Source organism: Capsicum annuum, chromosome 1, assembly GCF_002878395.1.
Source record: "Capsicum annuum cultivar UCD-10X-F1 chromosome 1, UCD10Xv1.1, whole genome shotgun sequence".
NCBI lineage: Eukaryota > Viridiplantae > Streptophyta > Magnoliopsida > Solanales > Solanaceae > Capsicum > Capsicum annuum.
Genome location: NC_061111.1, coordinates 220,613,006 through 220,618,426, shown reverse-complemented (window position 1 = coordinate 220,618,426; position 5,421 = coordinate 220,613,006). Strand labels below are relative to the sequence as shown.

At 32.9% G+C, this 5,421-nt stretch overlaps 1 non-coding gene across 1 annotated transcript; it reads left to right on the top strand.

Annotated features, from left to right (window-relative positions):
- Positions 1–5,314: 5,314 nt before the first annotated feature.
- On the top strand, positions 5,315–5,421 carry LOC124892041. The gene has a single exon (XR_007050047.1). It is a non-coding gene; the product is annotated as a small nucleolar RNA R71 (small nucleolar RNA).

Sequence of the window (5,421 nt, the reverse complement as noted above, 5' to 3'; positions counted from 1 at the left end):
AATAAAAATAGATTCACTACAAATATGTACCAAATCTATTATACCTATTTATGTACCGAATCTATTATACCTATTCAATTAAATCCGCGCACCCCCCTACAAATGGTATCGATGTTCCTTCTATAGGTTTATTAGTTCTTAATACTTTTTTGCTATTTTCGGTTAGATTTGCAAACCATAGTTTTACTGATCCTATTAATGTTTTTTCTATATATTCCGGTGCATCTACTATATTGATATTATTATCTAATAATTGTTTTGTCATATATCCTGTCCATAATTGTATTGTTTTTTCTGTATCTATTACACAGTCTAGATCTAAAAAGTTATAATTTTTATTTACTATTTGTTTTGGTATCCATTTATCATATTCATTATATTTTTTAAACTAAACTGAAAATAAAAAATCTGTACATTCTGCAAAAGTTGCAACTTAACATTTTGCATCAATTGAAACAAATACACAACCAAGGTGTAACTCTATTTACAAATCTACAACAACAACAATAAATTTAATATTATCTCAAAAGTGGTATCTGAGAAACATAAAGTGTGCGTAGACCAAATCTCTACCTCAAAGAGGTAGAGAAGCTATTTTTGAAAGACGCTTGGCTCAAGTAATGAACTATTTACCATGTATCAACATCAAATTATCTTTTCCTGAAAATTAGTGGTGTAACTTAGACTAGATATACAAGGTCTTTGAAGGTGAACTAAACAATTCTAGACTAAAATAATTTCATAAGAAAGACATTTCATAAACAAAGAAAAGGCAACTAATGTAAAATTAGTCTAACAACTTCTTAGAATAAGATCAGACTTACCACAACAAATTAGTTTGGACACTTTTTAAAGTCGGGTTTGACTATAACAATTTTTTTTCTATTTGAAATATTTTTTCACTTTAGTGAAAAAAGCGAAAATTGTAGTATTTGGTCATAAGAATTATTTAACATTAGAGAAAATTACTTTTGAAAAAGTGAAAATAAGTAAAATTTATTTTCACCTTTTTCACTCTTATTTCTCTCACAAAATTTCAAAAACAACTCCAATTTATATTTATGGCCAAACACAACATCAACTCCAACGGCAACTATGAAAAATTATTGTTTTCATGGCCAAACGGGGCCTAGGTTTTTTTACAGGAAAAACAAACACATTTTTTAAGTTAATGACTCATTATCACGAGAAAAATAACATATTTTTTAGGCTAAACACATCATCAGACCCCTCAAAATGGCACAAACTTTCACATTGACACCTAAAGTGGCATGCCTTTGTGCTCAGAATTTCCCAATTTTGCCACCGTTTGCTCCATCCATTTGGCTTCAAATTCAGCTTCTGTATCATCACATCATGAAGTTTAATATCTCATCAAGCTTCCTATAGCATCAAATACCATGAATTAGGACATCTAACACCATACAATTAGACAAGATAAACTAGAACAACAAATAGCTCAAGCGAAGAACACTAGTTTCCTCGTCTAATTTTTAAGTGAATGTTTTCATTCCAAACTTGTTTTAAACACACGTTAAATATTATAAACAAGTAGTTTAACACTTAGATGCTTAATTTTATGAATACTAACTATTACACACATACATGAGAAGTCCTCAAAATAAGGCTAAACAAATGTAGATTATGACACTTAGGAGCATTAATCACCAAAGATCATCACCCACACTTAAAGCCTTGTTCGTATTTGAACAACTCTTCACATTAAGAACCATATAAGGAAGACCCAAACATTATTACTACAAGAAAGACACTCAAGCTTGCACTACAATGACTATACGAATGGTAAGTTCTACACTGAGCATGTCATGTACAATTAAAAGCTCATGAGCACTACTTCAGAATACTTTATCCTCAAGAATTGACTCCACCAAGTTGGATAACTCATGCATATTACCCAATCAAAGAGATCATATGAATCACCTAACTATCATCAAATATGTACCCTCATTACAAGAGATATTTACCACAAGATTACAAAAATGGGTATAAGAATCAATTTACGCATACTCTCACAAAAAATTCACATGCCACATAAGACAAATCATAGGCTTGCCCTTGGTGTAATACTCTAATAATATCATAATATTAAGGCTTAAATCAAATAGGACTAAAAGGGTTGTAATGTAGGCTCAGGGACTAATAGGAACTATCTGGTAAGTAATAGTGACTATCTTCCCTAAGCACTTTAATAAATCACACATAACATTGAACTGTTCTCTAAATAAACAACTTTCACCACCTCTACCTTTACACATCTCTTTTGTTTTGTCCCATCTCTTTAAGCTAGTTCACATATATGAAGTTGGGAGTATTCATATTACACATGATTCAATTTTGCATATTTTTCTTTCTTTTCATTACATCACTCACAAAAACAACTCATCAACTATATCACACCACTAACTACGCTTTTGGGGATTCACTTTTACCCCTTTCATTCTTAAATTTTACACTCCTTAATCTTATCAACTAATGAGCTTAGGAGCTTTGGATTAAATTATGGTCCATCAAATAAGGGAAATAGGCTACATGTGAGGCTACCAAAGAATAGATTAAAGGCTCAATAGGACTAACTAAGATTATGGACAAGGGTAGACACAAGAGGGTATGAACTTATCTATCAAAGAAATGCCTATATCATCTCCTAAACTCATCATTCTTTATTTTACTTTGCGAACACACTAGGTAAGTTCTAGACATCAAAATGCAATAAGGAATACAAAAATGGACATCACACACATGACATATGCTCAAATCAAGCAGGACTGTTATAGACTCTAAACCTAGCAATAGAATGATTCAAAATTAAGCCAACATCGCATAAAAATCATAAACATGGTCCTAGGTGTCTCAAACATAGTCATTCAACACATTCAACATGCTTTTTATACACAAAACCACTTGCATCATGTAATCATACATAGTAACTAGCAAGAACATCTTCTTTATTACTAACATTAAAAAATTTAAAATTTACTCCTAAAAATGAAAAAAAAGGATATTAGGTTCAAAGAGAGGCCCCTCAAAAAAAAATCAAAAAGAAAAACAAAGGAGTGGGTGATTATGCACCTACTAGATTGACACCAACAACTAAAATCAAAAAATTACAAAGAAAAAAGATCTTTTTAAAACTTTTCCAAATTTAGTCAAAGCTAACACAACACATAAAAAAAAAAATCCTATATCAGCACTTCACCCTAAACCATGGAAAGATTCTCCATCCCACACTTAAAAACACACTTTTTTCCCAAAGTATAATTTAAGAGCAAGGATAGAAATACTCCATAAATCCTTTAGGCCTAGCTAGTATCATCTTTAAACATCAATAAGGTAAAGTGGAACCTACACTCAGTCTTTTTCATGCTCCTTTGCTCAAGTCAACAGTACTCAGATTTCTCATCAACTTGTGACTCAACACAAACAAAAACAAAAATAAAAACAAAAGTGACATAAAAGAAAACTACAAAAATAAAACACCTACCTTAACTTGGGTTGCCTCCTAAAGCAGCGCCTGATGTAGTGTCGCAACACAACTAACATCATTATGTTAAATATATTCCTCTATCCTTTTTTCTACTTGAAGGCCAGTTTCTAACTCTTTTCTGACCTCTTGAGCATGTACTATCAAGGTCTGCATCTTTATCTATAATAGCATTTTCAGGATCTTCTTTATGATTCTCAACTTTAGGCTTAAGTGGTGGCTTGACCAACTCTATAAGATGGTCCAAAGAGGTTACTGGTGGTTTGCACTCTACCCCATACTCATCCACTTCCATGGTTGTGATCATGCATAGATCTTTATAGTGCTTAGGTGGATTGAGTGATTTGTATACTTTGAAAACTACCTCTTCATCATCCAATCTCATTTTAAGAGTTCCCTCTCGAACATGAATCAATGCTTCTCCCATCACTAAGAATGGACGTCTCAATAAGATTGGTACCCTGCCATCTATATCATAGTCCAAAATAATAAAATTAGTATGAATAATGAACTTACCAACCTTAATGAGCACGTTCTCAATGATTTCTTTGGTACACACTCTGGTCATATATGCCATTTGGAGCACCATAGAGCATGGCATCGGCTTTTCCAAACCAAGAATATTAAACACCGATAGAGGCATTAAGTTTATACTTGCTCTCAAATCACTCAAAGCATGAACCATATCATTATCACTAATTTGTATGAGAAGGGTGAAACTACCTACGTCCTTCAACTTCTTTGGCATCTTCCTTATCACCACCAAATTGTACTCCTCAGTAAGTGTCACTCTCTCAATATCATTCAACTTTGTCTTGTTAGTCACCACCTTCCTTAAGTACTTAGCCTAAATATTTAACAAAGGAAGATTAATATGAAGTTCTCTAAATATGTCAAGGAAATTCTTAAAAATGCATCCTCTTTAGCCTTTTTAAGCTTTTGAGGAAAAGGTGGTGGTGTTCTTTCTTTCATGCTCAACAACCTTTGCTTTTGGGTATTCGAACTTTCTCAAATTTTTAGCTTCTTTACTTTAAACTTGCTTCTTCTTTACCTGTTGTAGATCTAACTCTTTTTGTGATCTCTACCACTCCTCAAAGTGATTATCATAACTTGCTTTGGATTCTCTGTATCACTAGGCAAACTGCCTTGAGGTCCGATACTCTGTACCTGAGCTAATTTCCCCAATTATGTCTGTAAGTTCTTATGAGTAAGTTGCTGATTTTTTAAATTTTAGCAGTCATTTGTTCTTGATTAGCCAGGATCTTCTTCAATGCCTCTTCAAAATTATTGGTCTGTATATTCTGTTGTTGCTGAAACTGTGGAGTTTGATTATTTCCTTACGAATAGTTGGACTAACTTTGCTACTTGTGATTGTAGGCACTCCCATAAGTTTTCTTATGTGCATTGCGAACAAAATTCATTGTCTGAATTTGCTCTACACAAGTCTGCAAAGTGACTATTACTCCTATAAATTTCACACCAAGATGAGGTTTGCTAAACTACATTCACCTGATCCTGAGATTGATTCACACCTAATTTGTTAAATTATGTCATCATTTGATTCTAAGTTCTGACAATTGAGTGGCTAAGGATGTGACACTATCAACTTCAGTCATACCTGTAGGCTTTTTCACTACACTTCTAGATATTTTACCATGCCAGTCAGGATTACCTTGCGTGATTTTATTAAGCAAGGTATACAACTCATCATAAGTTTTCTTCAGTGTTTGACCACCTGCAGATGAATCTAGCAAAATTTTTATGTCATGGTCAAGAGCTTTGAAAAAAATATGAGTCAATACCCCATTCATCTGTTGATGATGCGGGCAATCATTGAGAAGGGATTTGAACCTCTCCCATGCATGATACAAGTTCTCATTCGTTTTCTGCTTAAAGATCAAAATCTCATTGTGTAACCT